Here is a 20,594-nt window from a genome sequence, read left to right as displayed (position 1 = left end):
GGATTCGGGTCTCAGCATCTTTTGAAAGAGGCCTGGATGGGGATGGTGGCTGATTTGTTCCAGAGCGGCTATCAATAAGCCAGGGTAACTGCCCCCACCCCACCCCCACGTCCTCATCTCAGAATGAGCAAAAGCCAGGAGTCTGGCCCTTGAAATCCAATTAAAGATGCTGTCAGCCTTGCACCAAAGCAGGTCTCCAGGAGCTGGTGTTTTCAACATCCCCCCATCTCATACACGCCCGCTCGGCCTTTGTGCTGTAACGGACAGCAGGAAGGTACCCTGTGTACTTCTGGCCAGCAGATGTTTGCGGCTCTCATCAGTTATCCTAACAATAGTAAGTTAATTCTGCCCCGCAAGAATGGCTGTGCTAGAGTTTTTAAAAAGAGGTGACCTTAGTGGATCAGAAACATTACACCTTCACTGGACGGGAAGGCAGATGGAGTGAGACTGAAGAATGAATCCAAATGGGGAAAGTGGGCGAGGCTGTAAGGTGGTTCTAACACGGCAGATTCCAGAGCAGAAGGGGCCTTGAGCAAGCAGGGGTGAGTAGGTAGGATAGACTGGGAGAGGCAGCCCTACCCCTGCGTCCACCTCTGGGGCCAGGCGGCCATAGTGTCATGGTTTTGTCATTATGGAAGAAACAGGGTGTGCAGAAGGGTGTTGGCAGCCACGAGTCCTGCGGCACATGTCCTGGCGCCCTCCCAGGACAGCAAGGATGAGAGAAATCTGCAGGGCTTCAAAAAGGCTTCAAAGAGGTGACACATGCAGAAGCAAGAACCAGCTCAGCAGACGGATACGACCAGTCACCAGCACCTCAGTTTCCCACCACCCTCCCTTCCAAACCGCAGCTTCCCCCTGTGACAGACGCCGAGCTACTGATATTGAAATACCACAGCCTGCCACCTCTGGCTGCCTCTGTTCTCCCAGCAGCTGCAAGAGGGGAGGGTGCCCCCACCGGAGCCCACAGGCCAAACTCTCTGGTCTCCATCAGAGCTTCCCTCACGGCTCCTGCACCTTCTGCCTCTAGATGCGCCCCCCACCCCCCGACGCCCAGGTCCCACTCTTCACATCCACGCTTATCTGCTTCCTTCGCACACTTCCTGTCGCAGCAGTAAGGACGCCTACCCCCGGGATGGGAGCTGAGCCTCCCTGCCCAGAGGTCCCTAAAACTCAATTCACTCAACAGTCTCCACAGTATATGCTATTCCTCCCACCCTACAATTGGCCAAAGAGGCACAAAGATGGAAAATCATATGGATGCAGAGTCTTCTGGGCACCCAGCACACTAAATAACACCAGAGTGGTTTCAACGCGTGGGGATGACGCCACGTCTGAGAAGAACCAGCATTGTTAGGCCAGACGGTACCCAGCTGGGCAGCAGCTCTGGACTCTGGATGCACAATAGAATAGTAGGGAAATGGAAACCTACGTCTCCGTCTATATAGCTCTTTCAATATCTCTGTATCCATCCACCTATCCCCGGAGCCCACTCCAACTGGCTGGGACAGACCGCCAGGATTGGGAGTTTCTATGCTCCCAGGTGATTTACTGTGTGGCTACAGTTGTAAACAGACTCCAGTCCTTTGAGAGCTTCACTCTAAGGTGAATAAACCACCAAGAACCGCAGGTTTGGGAGGTAGACCTTGAACAGGAAGAAGACAATCCAGATAAGTGAGTGTGAAGAAACCAAAGGAAACAAATCATGCGGAAAACAGGAGACACTGTTAAAAACCAACAAAACAGTAATGAATACCCTCAAACATACAAAAGAAGACATTGCTCCCAAACCCCCAAAACAAAGTGCTACAAGCGAGAAATGATGAAAGAAGAGAAAGAGCTCTTGGGAATTAAAAGTAGAAGAAAGGATAAGAACTTCATTACAGGAATTCAAAGATTAAAGTCACAAATATCCCAGAAAGCAGAACAGAAAGAAAAGGAGATGGGAGGCTGTGAAAGAAAACATAAGACACATCGATAGCATTAGGTCAAGAGGTCCAAGTTCAGATACATGGGAATTCCAGACAGAGAAAATAGAGAGAAGGCAATTATCAAAGAGCAAATAAAAGGACGCTTTCAGAACTGAACGGAGTTGAATCTGGTGACTCGGGTCCGTCTTCTGACTCTCTTTCTAGCACGGCCACTGAGGTGCAGCAGCTCCGGGACCCAGAGCATCACATCCCAGAGTTCGTCACACACGTACAGACGAGGCACCACTCTGCAAACACGCCACGAGCATGTTCCCCCCAGGACCCAACCCGCCTCCCCCAAAAGCTCTGCTTGGCTGTCATCGTCACGTCTTCTCATAGGCTGAATGTACAGTCATTTAGATTGGTTTTCTTGGGAAGGAACATAAAAATATTAACCATCAGATGTATTTTATAAGCATAACATGAGGAGAGGAACCTGTTAAAGGTCAAAGGGTAATGGAGGCAGGAAGGAGGCATGGGAGATGCAATGAAGGGAGAGAGAAATGGAGACAGGAGGGCACGGAGGACGGGAGAAGGAGGGAAGGAGGAGAGAGAAAGGCCCATCGACAGGGGTGCCTCACGGACAGAAGAACGAAGGGCCCCTCTCTCTTCCCACCAAGCCAGTTACCTGGGCTGCAGGTACACAGCACAGCCATGACCTTCTGAAAAGCAATCCAGCTACTCCCAGGTTTCCACGGTCCATTTCTCTTTCACCTCCAATCATAACAATTCGATGATAGATTTGCATGACACGTTGCCACCGACAGCACATGTCACATGTCACACATACTACCTTCAAGTCAGAGGCTGGTATTGGCATCTTCACATCACACAGAAGGTGCTAAAGGCTGAGAGACCTTCCCTGACTCATCTAAGGTCCTACGGAGGAAAAGTTGGGACCCAGGAACCAAGGACTCTCCCACAAAAATAGTAACAGGTGCTAATGTTTCCTGCTGTGTACTCTCACCGGCTCTTTAAGCTCCAGCTGCCTCATCTATAATGGCAGGTGATACACGCTTACCTTGTCACGCTGATGGTCAGGGACACGAGTGCAAAATGGCTAACACAGCTCCTGGCACATACATGCTTCTTGTCACCACAATTGTTCTGAGAAAGCAGAAGGGGGAGGGGGTGCAGCCAAGACGGAGAGCTACAATGACCTGCATGAGGTCACAGAGCTGGTGTCCCTGCCCCCAGAGCTCTTCCCGCCAGCTGTCCCTGCACTCAGGTCCCCCATAGACCTGGCCTGCTACTTGGGTGCAAACATCACTATGCAAGCAAGTATTTGAAACAGTGGGCGGGTCCTCAAAAATCCAATTAGCATAATATCCCACATGCCTGATTAAGTCTTTTTCTTTTTTGTAAATGTATTCACTCAACTAAAAAAGGTTTTTTCTTCTTCCTAACATGATATAAGCTCTTCCACTAACAATGCTGTCCCAAGATATTTCCATCTGCCCCGCTCCCCCTTACCATCCACCAGCAAACCTCACTGGTGAGTGCAAATCCAGGGGTGGCAGCCAGCCAGACAGGACAATTGAGGTTGTCACCCCCAGAAGAGCTGGGGACAATTTGTCTTTTAAAACAGGAAATTTTCTTCTACTACTGAAGATGCTTTAAAAGACATAAACGAGGGAGCCCAGACGCTCTTTCTGCAGGGTCCTCACTCACTGATGGCATCCACGTAAAGAATAAGGTGAAAGGTGACCTGACTCTCCAGGAGCATGCCTTGAATCTCTCGTCACACTCCAAAACAGACATCCGAGGCCAAGCAACAGAGATCAGACACACTCTTCTGCTCTTACCAGCAGTCACGAAAACGTCAGCAAGCCAGGGCTCGTCTTCACGCACGACTCATACAACACCAAACGCGGCTGAGTTTCCATTTTCAATGCAGCCTCCGTGGAAGCCACAAAAGTAGTCGGTATCCAAGGCCTGCACCACAGACCAATGTGGGCCCTAGAGGGCTGCAGTCACCTTTGGTGATTTTAGAGGGAATGTGGGAAAGAAGACGGGTGCCAGAAGAGTGACCGCAGGAACACGTCCTGTAAATGTTTGTTAAAGAGTCACATGATGAGAAGGCTCAACTCTGATTCCAGAATCGAGATTTTAGAATGGCAGAGCTATGGGAGACAGAGAAGGGAGTCTGACATTTGGATCTATTAGAAGAGGGAGACAGTTGGGAAAATTTGAACAACAAAAGAACGTAGCACTGGATTATAACCCAAAGTATAAAGTAAATAACTTGAAGTACAGAAGATTATGGAATAAATGAGTCCATGTGGATAGAAATAAATGAATGAGCAAATAAATAAAGGAGAAAGAAGAGACGAATCTGCTGTGCAGGATTCCACATGGTTTGTTAAATACTGCCCCCTCCTGGAGATGGCGCGTAACTTCCAGGTGGTCAAGGTGAAAGCAACAGTGATTAAAGTGACGTACCTTGGATTTGATATGATAACACTGACACTTTTCCCTACGCAGTCTACTGACTAAAGCCCCAAATCCCTGTCTAACCCTGAGAAAAATGTTAGACAAACCTAAATTGAAGGAGCTCCTTTAGATGCCTGAGCAGTACTCCTCAAAATTGTCAAGGTCATCAGAAACAAGGCAAGTCTAAGAAGCCATGAAGCCTAAAAGTCCCTAAGGAGGCATGCAGATTAACTTGAATGTGGTATCCTAACTGGAATCCTGAAGCAGAAAGAGGGCATGAGGTAAAAACTAGGAAGATTTGAATGAAGTATGGACGACAGTCACTAATACCGTGTTTCCCCAAAAATAAGACCGGTTTATATTAATGTTTGCTCCGAAAGATGCATTAGAGCTTATGTTCGGGGGATGTCATCCTGAAAAATCATGCTAGGGCTTCCTTTCCGGTTAGGTCTTATTTTGGGGGAAACACGGTAATGTATTAATACTGGTTAGTTACTTCCAACCTGACACAAGATGTCAGTAATAGGGAAAAGTAGGCGTAGATATCCTATATGGGGACGCCTTCTATCTTTTCTTTCTCTGTAAAGCTAAAACTATTCTAAAGTAAAAAAATTTATTTAAAAAAAAAGTTGGTGCAGTTATATTGATAATTAGACAAAGTAGATGGAAAAGTGTAATTCCTAAGGAGAAATAATTCATGGCGGGGGAAAAAGAAGGACAACCTGCTAGGAATGAATTCTAAATTTAAGTTCTAAATGTATATGTCTCTCAAAATGTATAAAGGGAGGATTGACAGAACTATGAAAAGACAAATTTATAATCACAGTGGACTACTTTAACACACTTCTCTCAATAAATGGTATAACAAGCAGACTAAAGTCAGAACGAAATAGAAGATTTGAACACCATAGGTACCAAAATTTTCTTCATTTATATATATATATATATATATGAATTACTGAACCGAGGAATGACACACAAATCACATAGAAAATTTTGTCATAATTAATCATACAGCAAGCACGTCTAAAATGAGTCTAAACAAATTTCAAAATGTTAAAATGACAAAGGATATGTTTCTGATTACAGTGTAATTAAGGTAGAAGTAAATAACAAAAATATAACTAGAAAATATGCAGACATTTGGAAATTAACCACTTGAAAATAACCCATAGATCAGAGAACATAATTATGAAAATTAAAAACATTGTGAGCTTATTAATACTGAAAATACAACATATCAAAAAATAGTACTTCACACCCGTTCTCAGAGCTGCACTATTCACAAATGGCCACAAGGTGGAAGCAACTCAAGTGTCCCTCAATGGACGTGTGGATAAAGAAAATGTGGTATGTCCCTTCAATGGAATAGTACTCAGCCTTGAAAAGGAAGGACATTCTGACACAGGCTACCACATGGATGAACCTTGAGGACATTTTGTAAAGTGAAATAAACTAGTCACAAGAGAGCAAATACTGTGTGATTCCACTTACATGGGGTAACAAATTCACAGAGACAGAAAGGAAAAGGATGGTTGCCAGGATCTGGTTGTCAGAAGGAAGGGAAAAGGGAAGTTGTTAGATGGGTATAGCATTTCAGATTTGCCAGACGAAACAGTCCTGGAGATAAGTTTCCCAATGCTATGAACATAATTAATACTATTGAACTGTAAACTAAAAAATGGCTAAGATGGTAAATTTTATGTTATGTGCTTTTTACCACAATTTCCTTTCAAAAAGTATATTATAGCTAAAGCAGGCTTACAAGGACATTTATAACCTACTCCTTTAGTAGAAAATAATAAAGGCTGGAAAAATGAATAATTTCGATATCCACTTAATCTCAAGTATTTTGAAGAAAAATAAAAGTATACCCCAAATAAAGTTGAAGGAAGAAAATAAAAAACATAAGGGCAGGAAAAAATAAAACAGAAAACATATGCCTAACAAACAAAAATCAACAAACCCAAATGTTGATACTTGGGGGGTGGGGATATTAAATTTATAAATCCCTAGCAAGACAAAAGGGGGGGAAGAAAGAGGGAAAGTACACAAATTACAATATCAGAAATAAAAATACGGTCTTCACTTGTAAGAGATAACGATGGATATTATAAATTATTAGTTAATACTAATAATTGTGACAATCTTTATGAAATGAACGAATAACTGAAGTACAACTTATCAAAACTGATACTAGAAGAAACAAAAAAATCCAAATGGTCCTGTATCTACTAAAGAAATTTAATCTGTCATTAAAAACCCTCTTCTCAAATAACTTCAAACCCTAGAGACTTACTTCCCAGTTGAATTCTTCCAAACAAACAGTTAAGTAAACAAATAAACACACAGCAACAAAAACACCAATTACTCCAAATCTTTTAGAACTTTAAATAACCATCATTACCTTGATACCTAAACCTGACCTTGACATTAAATAAAATTACAGGCAAATCAATTTTAAACATAGTTGCAAGGAAACTTAAAATATTATCAAATCAAATGAGTTATATATAAAAATTATATCGTATCACAACTCAACTGGTTGTAGCCCAGGTAGGCAAGGTTGGTTTTATATTTAAAAATCAATCACGTAACTCAGCACATTAGTGAAATAAAGAGGAAATACTCTATTATTTCATTAGTTGCAGAAAATGTGATAAAAATTCAGCACTCACTTATGATAAAAACTTGTAGCAAACTAGAAATGAAAGGGAACTTTCTGACTCTTATAAAGGATATTCACAAAAATAATTGAGAACAATCAGCATAATTTAAAAGAAAATACTGAAGGATTTTCCCCTAAGATGGTAATCATTGAACTGGGGTTTGCAATCAATGCAAAAAGGCAAAAGAAAAAAAAAGAAAGAAAAGAAAAAACCATTCTCATTATTCATTAGTCCACATGATTATGCATCTAGAAAAATGTAAAACAAAAAACAAAAAACCCTAATAAACTATTAGAATTAATACATGAATTTAACAAAGTTGCTGGATACAAGGGAAATATAGAAGAAACAACTGTGCTTATACATAATCATGAAAAGCCGTTTTAACACAGAATTTTTTAAAAAATACCACTTACAATAATGGCAACAGCAAAGCAAAGCAACACACAAATACCCTGGAAGAAATCGAACAAGAGATGCTGTATATACAAAACTACAAAATGTATCAAGAGAAATTAAAATGGACCCCAAGAGAGGGAACTAATAGTCCATGGATTGGAAGACCTGGTATTATAAAGATATCACCTCCCTCTTAAGGGATCTCTAATGCAAAGGTCTCTCATCAAAATGTCAGCTGGGTTTTGATTTTCTGTTTTGTTTTGTTTTAATGTTTTGGGATTTGAGCTTTTTAAACTATTTTTATTTTTTATTGGGGAATATTGGGGAACAGTGTGTTTCTCCAGGGCCCATCAGCTCCAAGTTGTTGTCCTTCAGTCTAGTTGTGGAGGGTGCAGCTCAGCTCCAAGTCCAGTCGCCGTTTTCAATCTTTAGTTGCAGGGGACACAGACCACCATCCCATGCGGGAATTGAACCAGCAACCCTGTTGTTGAGAGCTCGCGCTCTAACCAACTGAGCCATCCGGCCGCCCCTCCGGAAGCTCAGTGGCAGCTTGTTGTCTTCAATCTAGTTGCGGAGGGCGCAGCTCACTGTCTCATGTGGGAATCGAACCGGCAACCTTATTGTTCAGAGCTTGCGCTCTAACCAACTGAGCCATCCGTCTGCCCCCTCAGCTGGGTTTTACGTGCAAATGTCTGTACGGAAATCAACAGAACGATGCCAAATCTTACATGAAAATGCAAAGGACCAAACATAGCAAGACATTCTTGAAGAAGAACAAATGTAAAGGGCTTAAAACTTGCAGAAGTACCTACCTCTTATAAAATCACAATAATTAAGATATTGTGGTATTGGAACACGGACAGACAAATAGACCCGTGGAACTGAAGAGAGACTCACAAATTACAATGCAGTGATTTCATTGATGGAAAAGTGACATTGCAGAGTGTCGTAATCATGCCGTAGAGGGTGGGATCTACCTCCCCACCCAAAACTGGTTCAGATGTTGAGGCTGGTGATACACACATAGCAAGAGGGTACGAAGAGATGAATGACTCACATGGTGGTCTTTCTGGGGAAGAACATGGCGGGCACAAAAGCCAGACCCAAAATGGCTTGAGAGAAAGTGGGAGTGAGTGGTCCCTGTGGTTAGGGAGTGAGGCCACCTAAGAATGTACACACAGCGGCCGGGGCTTGTGTGGTGTGAACTTCCCAGCAACACCACACAAGCTTGTGGACAGACTTCCTTATCAGCTTGCCCAGATGTGGGGACTCGTCAAACACCCCAAATGGAATCAGATCTTTATTCCAGAGAGCAGGGAGGAAACAAATACGGTGCGGGTTCAAATAACCAGTGTTAGAAAAATGAGTCTTGACATCTACTCCACACCATCCATTAAAAACCTATACCAGGTGGACCGTAGATCTAAAAGTGAAAGTTCAGTGAAGCTTCTAGAAGCTAACACAGGAGAATGTTCCCATTTTCTTGGGGAACGCATAGGTTTCCTAAACAGGGCAGCAAAAGCAATTATCTTAAAGCAAAAGATTCATCAGCGAGGCTTCTCTTCACCAAAAGACACCTCTGAAAGTGGAAAGGAAAGAGTGTGAAATAGTATTTGCAATTCATCCAACAAAGATCTTCTTATGTAAAGAAGTCGTACAAAACACAGAGGCAAAGAAAACCCAACAACAAAATATGAGCAAAAGATGTCATCCAAAAGTATAATAAAGCAGCCCCCCAAAATTACTGATCATTAGTCTTCCATGAAATGCAAACTAAAACCAGAGGATCCCAGGGGCAGCTGAATGGCTCAGTTGGTTAGAGTGCGAGCTCTGAACAGCAAGGTTGCCGGTTCAATTCCCGCATGGGACAGTGGGCTGCGCCCCTGGCAACTAAAGATTGAAAACGGCGACTGGACTTGGAGCTGAGCTGCACCCTCCACAACTAGACTGAAGGACGACGTGGAGCTGATGGGCTCTGGAGAAACACACTGTTCCCCAATATGCCCAATAAAAATTTTAAAAAATAAAAAAACAGAAAAACCAGAGGATCCTACTATACACCCCCCGGAATAAAATGAAAATGACTGACACCGATCATTAGCAAGGATGTGGGACAAATGGACTCTTATGCTTGCAGGTGGGGGTGTAATTTGTCGAAGGCATCAGTAGCCTCCCTAAAATGTAAATACCCCAAACCTACGACCCATCAATTCCATCCCAAAGGCATATATACTCAATAGAAATGCAGTCCCAGGCGCAGCAAATGTGTAAGAATATTCCCAGCAGCAATAACAACCCTGAACTGGAAAAGATTCAAATGTCCATCAAAAGTAGAATGGATCTATTCCCGTAAATTACTACAACGCCAACAGTGACAGTCAGTGAACTACTGCCACACTCAATACCCATGAATGACTGTCACTGAGTGAAAGAAGCAACCACAAACCAGTACACATTGGAGAAACTCATTTACCAAAAAAAAATCCCCAAATTAACAAACATATCTGGTGACAGAATTCTGGTCACCCTTGGGGATGGGACGCTGGGGGGAATTCTTGGTTTCTGGGGATGATTTATTTCTTCACCTGGGTGGTAGTTACCTGGATGTGTTTACTTTGAGAAAAATTCATGGCAAGAAACACTCGGGATTTTTGTATTTTTTTTCCGTTTATGTTCTACTTTGATTAAAAAGCTTCTTTTAAAAAAACGTTAGACGGCTTATGTCACCGGTCATGTGCACTACACAACTCAAAACCAAGGCTTGGGAACGGTGAACTCTCCAAGGTTCCTCCCACTGCCCGTCACTTTTGTGCAGTGCAGTTGGTGATTAGGAGGCTGGACGGCTAGAGTGAAGGGAGGGGACGCAGCTGGGCTGAGACTAGAGAAGCCAGCATGTTGTGGCCGGGGCTCGCCTGCTGCCACAGCGCCATAAACACTGCCCTGATTTCTGTGAGTCAGGCTTCCTGGCGCACCTGGGCTCAAGGACACGTAGGGAAGACCCACAGGCCAGGGTCACTTTATTCTCCCCCTGCATTTGATCCCTTTTCTTTTTAATTTTTAAAAAGAGTTTTATTAAAATATAACTAACCTACATTGTATTAGTTTCATTGTATTAGTTCCATCATTATTCAGCAGTGCCCACCTGGCACTACACAGAGTTATCACCGCCTTACTGATTCTATTCCCCACGCTAAAGAAGTGATCACCATGATACGTCCAGCAACCATCTGACATCGCACCACACTCTTTAGGATCCCTTTGAATAGTCCAGTTTCTGGAAGTAGGAGCCAGCTACACACACACACACACACACACACACACTGGAAGGAAGACAGAGGCATGGTTACAACGACAGTTGGAGGAGAGCAGCAGGAGGGAGGAGAGACTGGAAACCAGGTGAGGTGGACCCGGAGCATGACAGGTAACTGCAGGTAGAGTCTGTAGGGACTCGGTGTCTCTGTGACTGGCCCTGCACTTTTAATAACATTCAGTCGGTGGCTACTACATGTGGTGCCAAGTTCTGTCTTTATTTTTTAATTGTGGTAAAAATAAACACAACACGAAAGTTACCTCCTATACTGGTTTTAAGTGGACAGGCCCGTGACATGCAGTACATTCGCCCCTGTGCACCCATCGCCACCACCCATCCCCTGGCCTCTTTTCACCTGGCAAAACTGAACTCTGTACCCATCAAACAACACCTCCTCAAGGCCTCTGCTGGATAAAAAATACAGAGGCATCAGGTCACAAAACAACTTTCCTGTGAAAGCAGAGCTGGGCCTCGGGCTGTCTGGGTATCCTCCCCCCAGCCATCACCATTTTTACCCTGCAAATGTGTAAACTGAGATTAAGTGACTTGTCATCCAAAAAAAAAAAAAGATCAGTCTGTAGCAGCCCAGACTGTATGAAAAAACTCTTTGCAGGATGCCCTGCCATCACAGGGCCCCTGGGTGGCTCTGGCACAGACTTCAGGGACATCTCTATAAACACGTGTGTCACTTACCGACCAGTCCCAACACAAGCTATGGTGTAAGAATTGTTCTCACTTCAGTTAGCACTCCCTTATGTATCTAAGAGCTCGTGTGGTAAAAATAAGTTGGGGAAATGACGAGTTAAACAGAATTCAATAAGTTACTTTCTTGCAGGACTTTTCAAGGCTTTTAATGGGCCACTGTGGGAGTCCCCAAGAGTAGGCAGAACAGATAGAGTCCCAGCCCGAGTGGCATTGTGGATGACTGTTTTCAGGAAGATGTCATGGGACTCCACGGAATTCACTCCGAGAATGCCAGCTTAGACACTCACGTAATTACTCAGAACCAGATATAATTAATTACATCTGAATAGCATTAATAAAAAATTACATACAGAAACGGCCAGCTTCCTTCAATTTAATCACTAATTACATTGGGCTCAACCTAGTAGCAGCTCATAGTGTTATTTTCTTAACACATTTTTCATCTTTTGGAAAAACAAAAAGATGTTGGTGAATTTTTTTCTCTCCATAACGTGCAACTCTTTGGGGGCAAAAAAAAAAAAAAAAGGTGGGTGTCAGAGCCCACCTTTTCAAGTATTTGCAAACACACACCAAGTCTGGAAACCTTTCTTTGCCTCCTCCAGGGAAGGAAACTGGCAAAACTGGGGAGCTGTTATGTGCCAGGCACGCCCCACCCAAGATGTGGTTCATTCTCACGTCCCTCCCACATCATGAGTCCCCACTTTACAGACGAGGCAAATGAGCTTCTGAAAGTTGAAGTAACTAGCGCCAAGTGGGGGTCCCAGACTTTCTGAGCACCTGCCACACACGAGGCACAGGACTGGACACGATGACGGGATGACGGCTGTGGGACAAGCAGGTGTACAAAGCTACAGACAGATTAGTGGTCAGGTGGGCAGGCACAGAACAGGCTGAATGTGGCTTCCATGTCCAAGCAAAGTCCCCAAAAGGGCAGCCCATGAGCCTTGGCTGTCAAGATGGGGAGACAGACAGGGGAGAGGGGCCAGCCACAGCCATGAAGACCACGTGTGTGAAGGCTGCTGGTGAAAGAGCAGGATCAGATCAATGTACCATGCCTGGCACATTCGGCCAAGATATGGAGTCAAACCAAACGTCGATCGACAGATGAATGGACAAAGAAAATGTGGCCTATACATATGACAGAATATTATTCAACCTTCAAAAAGAAGGAAAAGCTGCCATTGGCAGCAACATGGATGGCCCTGGAAGACGTCACGCTACGTGAAATAAGTCAGTCAGAGAAGGACAAATACTTCATGAATCTCTTACACAGGGCACCTAAAATAGTCAAAGGTACAAAGACAGATAATAGAATGATGGTTGCCAAGGGTTGGGGCAGGGGCAGTGGGGAGTTGTTCAATGGATACAAAGTTTCAGTTATGCTGGATGATGGAGTTCTAGAGATCTGCCATACATCATAATCGTAGTATCTGTAGTTAACGGTAAGGTATCGTGAACTCAAAAAGGTAGCTCTCGTTAAGTGTTCTTACTACAACACAAACAAAAGAAAAACAAAGGGACACAAGGACATTTTTGGAGGTGAGGGGTGCATTGACTACCTGGGTTGTAGTGCTCGTAACAGAATCGTAACATATGTCCAAACTCACCAAACTGTATATGTTAACCATATACAGTTCTGTTTATACAAGGAAGCTGGCGGTGGGGAGAAATCCCAACCCTTTCCATGAAGACTGAAATGCAGAAACCCCTGGAAGTCAGCAATTACAGTTGGGTTACAAGATGAGCTAGTGAATGGGAACAAGACAGCCCTGCCGGAGAGACACTCAAGAGCAGCGAGGTTTGTGTGGGCACACACTGAGGTGTTTCACAGAACTTCCTCTTTCATCAACTTCTTCAAATACACAGAAGCAAGTGCAGAAAAGCCACATAACCAGCATCCATGACAACTGTACAGACTAAACCAGCATCATCATCCCCGCCTCCTTCTTCATAGTATTTGCCTATGTTTGTCAAGTATGTTGATTTGAGTTTTTCACACAGACAGAATACTAATCCGTGATAGTAGATATTATTTATTTGATATTTAGTCCAATAGGTAGCTTGCGTTAAACCTCATCTAGTGTGTCTTCTCTTAAAGAAGTTGCTAATGTTGATGTCCAATTATTCGGTGTTTTATGATTTGTCTGTATTGGTATATGTGTGTGTGTGTAGCTTACTTTTTCCCACCTCAAGGGCATACGGAAAATCTCTTTTACACATTTTAACATCTCGCTCTTAATTTAAGCCTTAAATTCTATTGACATGACTTGTGTGTATGCTGTGAGGTAGGGATCTCATTGTATCTTTCCCACGTGGACAGCCAGGTCGGTGTGTTGTATCATTTCATACCTGGTCAAGAATACAGCTCTGTCACCTCCCGGGTTCACGTACATGGGAGAGTTCGTCACTAGGCTTGCTACCCTGCCCCACCCATCCCTCCGTCCCCGCAAGACAAATGTGACAAATCTTAACTGTAGCTTCCCATCAGGAACCTTAATTCCCCGCCCTTTTACCAGCTTCTGCTTAATGCTCCAGCTTTGTTTCCTTTTAATGTCTGCCAGCTGGGAATTCTCTGCCTTTCATAGGACCTCAGATTTTAGGAACATTCTTGGCCAGATTTTACATGGCATTTTTATGTGTTTCTACTTGGGCGAGGGCCTGCCAACATTGCCCATAATTTTAAACACAGCTTATGAATCTTCCCAACATTCTTTCAGGATAACCACCGAATTTATATAATTATGATTCATAGATCAAAGGCCTGTGGGTAGACAGGGAGGCCTAGAATTTAATTCTCCCAGGGGAAAAATAGAGCCCCAAACTTCTCCTGTAAGTGGAAGCATATTCACAGAGCTATCCTGTGAAAGGAAGTCAGGCACAACGCAACAAAATGATTCGTTTGCAGCAGAAAATAAATAAAAGCAGGTCTCTTCTCTCCTCACAGACATTCCTTCTGGGTGATTAACATTTAAAAATACCCATCTCATGGCCACTCTTCTCTCAGAGAAGAAAATACGCTTTTCTGCAGGTAAACTGTAGAGAATTGGGATGAGTATATTCGCTTAAGGGACGGTCCCATTACACGGCGGATGGGTGAACCCCATCGGAAGAGAGTGTGGCGTCTTGCCCATTGCAACTGGTTTGGATACTCTAACAGCATTTACTTCCACTAGGTCTTTCTGGGGGCTGAGAAAGAAAAACATACCTTACACCACAGAGGGGCCAACAGAACTGCCTGGTGGCCACATTAGAAAGCAATGACAACCCCAATTTCCTTAAGAAAAACTGGAAGAAGCCAATTTCATGGTGGACAGTTCCTAGAGGGCAGCTGCATTGGGGTGATGGTTTGAGCCTGGGCTCTCAGGAGACCAGGATGACACTGTCACTGGTGAGACTGCTGCCCCTTAAGTAACAACTTCCTCGCCAGCCATCCTTACTGCCACTTACCAGCAAAACCTCCTCCCTTCCAAGAATCCCCCCAAATTCTTCAGCGTTTTCACAGCTGAGGGTGGCTGGTACGGCTACTCTATTTAAGGCGGAAATATGTTTACGACTCTAAATAGAAAATGAAACGGGATGGAAAAGGCCTTGCTGAGAGCACAAAAGTAAATCCACACACTTTACAAGCTGACCGCAGAGGACAAGTTCAGATAAACATTCATGGATTCTCATGCCCTGTGATTTCTGTTCCCTTGCGTGGTCTGACTGGTCAGACGTCTTTTAAATTCCTATGAGTGGGCTCCACCCCCAAAGCCCCCACGAGATCCACCCAGGACATTCCTGCCCAATCACAGAGCAATGGATATGGGTGGCCACCTACATGGGGTTAGCAAGTTAAATAAATAAATGAAGCTCCTTGCTTTACAGAAGCTCTTCCAGCATCTCCAAATGGCAAGGCCTGAGTCCTTCTGCCACCCCAGAGGCCAAACAGTGGTTTCAAACCCGGGTCTTAACACTCCAGGACCCCATCTCAGGTCTTCACCTTATCCTCAGAATTGGCACACGGCCTCCCCATCGGGGAACGCACAGTTTTCCTCTCCTACGGGAGCCCCAAAGCCACCCTACCTATAGATGACAGTCTGGACTACTGCGCACACTGCTGCCCGTCCAACCGGCAGACGCCCCTTTCCCTGAATGCAGGAGAACTCGCAGAACCCACAGAAGCTCGGACCTGCTCTAGGAGTCAGGACCCAGAGTTCACGCCTGGCTCGGCCTGTCCCATCTGACAGCGTTCTCTTCTTCAAGCGTAGCCCGGCCCGTATACCGGCTTCCCTACGACCAGGTCCTGGGGTGTCTTTGGCCCAAGAACAAAAATGCCAACTCATCTTCGGTCCGGAACCCACCTCCTGCAAAAGTCCCCTGTCGCTGGCACGCGGTTGGACCGGGGCTACAAAGACCTGTACAAATCTGCTCCTACAAGTTCTCTGGGCATGAGCCGATGGCAGGTTAGTGGGATTAGGTCACAACACGGCTTCCCCCACAGGGCGACAGCAGCCCTCATCCCTGATATGCTCGGGGGGGGGGGGGGGGGGGGCTCTTCTTAACCAAAGTTAGAGTCTTCGGCTCAGTGTCCGCTATTTCCCAAAGCTGGGCTGCTAGGAGTCTAGTAATGCCGCTTGAGGTTGACACTGAAGGGTTCTGAATGGCACCTACTGTGGGCGATGTGTATCTCCTTTCGATATCGGAGCAAATAGGGACCTGGGTGGGGATTACACAGATAAATGAATTCAGTGGGACTGAATGGTTTACAGAAATACGAGGACAATGAGGAGGGGATGGGGTGGGGGGGGTTGCTGTGGGGAGAGGGGTCCAGTGCAGGCAACGTACCTGCCCAGCCGTGAGCCCCACAGCTTCCTTGGCCAAGAAGCAAACCCCAGCGTCAGACCCTGTGCTCAGACTACGAGTTACACATACACAGCTTCCCAGGAAACAACCATGGTGACCACCTTGCCCCACTTGAAATGCAGTGTCCCTCTGGCCAAACAACGCCATTTCACACACATCAGATCCAGAACCTCCCTCCATGCAAGGCAAACTCATATTTCTTACCGAAAACAAGTGGTTGGGTAATATCCGGGAAATTCTCCTGCCGATGAAATCTTTCTGGAATAAAACAGAATTAAAAGAGGAAATTACTTTGGTTTCAGAAATGACACAGGTGCTCACATAGCACAGAGAGTTTAATGAGCGAGAGACTCTGAACTACCTGGAAAAGCAAACTGATGATAATTCTAACGAGACAATCAGAAATTGCCAGAAACAAATCATTAAAATGTGTCTTTAGCGATTCATCACGTAATTATTGCCTTAGGAACATCCTGTTGGGCAAATAAAGCCTGGGCTTCTGTAGTGTTCTGGAAGGAGAGCCCGCCCACACTGCAATGGCAGCCTCAGAGCCCTCATGAATATGCATTTCCCACAACAAAGCTCGACCCTGCTCCTCGGCAGAAGCAGTATTTTGGGACACTGTCAGACGAAGACAGTGTGCCTGTGGGGGCCCGAGGTAGCGGGCTGAGGAGAGATTAAAGGAGAGGAAAGGGCAGTCAGGCTCCCTCTCACGTCTGCCCAAGTTCCAGCCCACCCTTCCCTGGGGGGGCAGCGCGGTTTCATAAAGAGAACGGAGAAGAGGCTGTCAGTCTTCACACTTCTCTTGAGAGAGCTTGGCAAAAGCAAGCTGAAGGGAAGCCAACAGATTCCTGGGCTTCCAGGCCAGGCCCTGGGAGGGATCAGGAATTGGGGGGTGGGGGGGGTGGGGTGGGGTGGGGGGGAAGGGCAGCAGATGCCCAGGGAGCAAGAAGCCTGCGATGGGGCAAGAGGACAGGGATTTATGGGTCTTAAACATCACATCCAAATTCTTCTTCTCCATCCTCCAATTTGGCTGAAGACAGAATAAGCCATAAAGGAATTGCTTGGTTCCTTTCAAAACCATAGCAATGACAGCCCCTCCCTGGGGCCTCCTCTGCTGGGAACAGAAGGCCTGAAAGCATTTCCCGCATAGCTGTGCTGGCTGGGAAATTCACATTCAATCTGGTCCCAGGGTCCAAAGTCACAGGGGATGGCCTCGTTCTTGCGGGGAGCGGGGGAAGAGGGGCGTTGCTGTTGGCACAGGCAGACAGTGAGTGGCTCCTGCTTCATCACAAAGGTCGAATCTGGACTCAGCGTTGTCACTTTGCTCACAAAGCCCAACAGTCACTCTCATTTCCCCGGACAGACATTTCTAGCACTGGATTTTCCATTTGGGAATTCAGGGCTGTCCCCTGACACCCCACACTGGCCCAGTGCACACGCCTCTGATCTTGATATAACGGAAAATGATTGGCTATCACCGAGCAGGCTGAAGAGGCTTCCATTTTGACCGAGCCCCACACTGTCCTCTGCTTGCCTCTACTCGGGGGACACTTGACATTTGCACAGTTGTGCAATTGCTTTCAAAGGGTACGATGCTTCTGTTGTCTTTCAAATCCCTTCACGTGGTCGGCCTTGTTTTCATCATGTGTGGTTGGGAAGGGGAACTGCAAAGAAGCCTCTAGAAGACGGCCTGGGACCGTATTACATCACACAGTACTTCCTTCTTCACCCTCAAACCCCACTATCCGAGGACCCCCAGAAAGAGGTGATTTAGAGGTTAGTGCACATAGTCATGTCCAGTGACAAGAACACTTCACAGAGGGTTGGGAGATAGAGCCTCAAGTCCTCACGTTAGCTCTGTGACCTTAAGCAGGTCAGGCAGAGAGACTGCTGTCCTCTCTGGGCAGCTGGGACCCAGAAGGTCGTAGAGAAGAGCCCAGAAGCCTTGGTCTCCCAGCTGGGATTTCCCCCACATATCTGCCGTGTCCCCTGCTCCCCGCCCAGGCCCTGCACCACCTAAGCACCACGGGCATACGGAGGTGCCTGTCTGCCCAGGAATCAGCTTCTCCCTCTTCCACCAGGCCCAGTAGCTTCTCGGGGACACACAGAGCCTGTCTGCAGGCTCGGCCGGCTTACGTGCCCTGGGGGGCCTGGCCCACACCTGCAGGAAGCAGCCAGCTCTCCCTCTGCCTGCCCTCGGTCATTCCTCTGTAGCGTGAGAACCATCCCCACCCCCATACTTCACAGGGATCCCCAACAAAGGCACGGAACCCTCAAACTGCTATGGAAGGCTAGCAAAGCCCTGCAGCTTACGTAATGCTTTTCCACACGCCCAGCCAGCCACTCAATTTAGAATCGGGCTTTCAGTGTTTATTTATAGGCGTCACACAAGCACCCCTCGTGGGCAGTGGACGAATCAGGGATCTGGGCTCCTGTCCATCATTACCTCATTAGCATTCGTTCCATGTCTGTCTTGTCTAATTTCCCAGGCAGCATTTTAACTCAACAACAAGGTCACTACCACGTGGACCCAGCACCACCGTCTATTTCTCCAAAGAAAAATATGAATTTTCTCTTCCGGGCAGCAGTGCCCTCTCCCCATCCTCTCGGGGCTGGTCACCTGCACTGACTAAAGCTGGGCTATGTCATTTTGATGACCTGCGTCCCTGCACACACGGTTCACCTTAAAGACACACTGTGAGTGCAGGGACCTGGGAAGGCCCTGGGGGCTCAGCTGGCGTCTCCCCCATTGGCTCTGAGTCCATCACCTGGCCAGGCACAGCCAGGGTGGGCCCACTCCGTCCCAGCAACTGGAATGAATGAACACGAAGCAGCAAATATGGTTTGGAACGCGGGGGTTTTCTCAGCCAGGAGGGCCTGGCCGTTCCTACTTCTGCCAAGCACACGTCCCTGTCTTCTTTCTACCCCCCGCCCCCCAGAGGCACCGAGGGCCAGGTCACTTCCCCTGTGCCTCTCGGCCATTTGTGTTTAGACAGAAATCCAACAGCCTGCTCTTCTGGCGATGCACCACTGAAACCGGAATAATCTCCTAATTCTTGTCGGTCTCCAGGCTGCACAGGTCTCCCCACAAGGAGAACACTCCCCTTTCCAAGTTGTTGGCCCAACCACAGGTGTTTTTTGGGGGGAGAGGTAGGTTACCCTGTAGTCCCACTTCCCAGGGGAGACATGAAATCCCAAGTCACAGCAGCCCCGGAGACTCCGTGCAGGCTCCTTCTGTCCACAGGCTGACAACTGGATTCTCCAGGGTCCAGTGGCCCCAGCCCTGGGAACCAGTAGAGAGAAGGGCCCTCGCCTGGGGTGCCGACTCCACAGCAGAATTGGGGCACAGAGGGCACTTCCAGTAAACAGCCCTTCAGCTGCCCAACTTCAAAAGCCATGGGGTTCCGTGAGTTTATGAACATTGTTGCTGAGGACGTTGGCATTTGGTTTCAGGATTAACTAACTTTCGCTCAACTGCCATCGTGGGGTCTCGATTATTCTACAGGCCCATTTCTGGCAGTAAACTGGATCTACGATCAAACAGAGCTGTTGAAATGCCATGTTTCCAGACATTTGGAAGGTAAACCAAAATTCTAAACATTCCTTAGACTGGATGGTTCAGAAATTTGCTGATTACCTTTGATATTACATCAGGGAAGGTCTAACGTGTCCCCGGGGGGTTGGAGAGCGGGCCTGACAGAAGAAGCCACTTAAGCTCAGAGAAGGGTGATGGCCCCCTGACAGGCCAGCTCGTGGCGCTGGCCTGAGCCCAGGACAGTGCCATGCTAGGGGAGTGGGTGTCAGAAGCAATCGTAAGGCCACACTCGTAGTTTCACAGATGCCCAGACCCGGAAACTGTCCTGGGAGTGAAGCGAAGGGGACAGAGGTGGATGTGTCCAGGGCAGAGGCCGGGGGCCTGCACGCAGAGTCACCACCCGCTGTCATAATGGCAGGGCTTCCTCCAGCTAACTCAAGGGCTGTGGCTGAATTTCCCTGAGCTCAGTGGACGAGTCTGTGCTTTGTAAGGGGCTGGGTCTGGGCACACAAGCTTGGGAACCTGTATGTTGGGGGTGGGGAGAGAACAAGTAGAACCTAGTGAACAACGACCCAGATTCAATGACACACTTGCTGACGGAAGAGTCTGGTCACGATGAGCAGAGGCCCAAGGATGGGCTGGGAGGGTCTGTGCCCGGCCCGTGGCCAGAGGACGGGGGAAGGCCGGGGTCATCAAAGCAGGGCATCGGAGCTGACATCCAAGTCAGG

The 20,594-nt window shown here is 46.5% G+C and overlaps 1 protein-coding gene across 14 annotated transcripts in view; it reads right to left on the bottom strand.

Annotated features, from left to right (window-relative positions):
• Positions 1-20,594, bottom strand: part of APBA2 (amyloid beta precursor protein binding family A member 2) — a 153,107-nt gene that overhangs the window by 53,897 nt on the left and 78,616 nt on the right. For 9 of the 14 annotated variants that reach the window (XM_074317906.1, XM_074317905.1, XM_074317900.1 and 6 more), the window contains exon 3: positions 16,533-16,586. The exons of 2 other annotated variants lie outside the window; for them this stretch is intronic. The gene's annotated coding sequence lies outside the window, so the exon portion shown is untranslated. Of the gene's footprint in view, positions 1-16,532; positions 16,587-16,689; positions 16,840-20,594 lie in introns of those variants that run through there. 3 more of the 14 variants (XM_019753222.2, XM_074317909.1, XM_074317902.1) reach the window with 2 other exon arrangements.

The sequence above is a fragment of the Rhinolophus sinicus genome, linkage group LG13 (genome assembly GCF_036562045.2).
Source record: "Rhinolophus sinicus isolate RSC01 linkage group LG13, ASM3656204v1, whole genome shotgun sequence".
In the NCBI taxonomy this organism is placed as follows: Eukaryota; Metazoa; Chordata; class Mammalia; order Chiroptera; family Rhinolophidae; genus Rhinolophus; species Rhinolophus sinicus.
The sequence above is the reverse complement of the archived record's forward strand: the minus strand, read 5'-3'. Positions and strand labels throughout refer to the sequence as shown.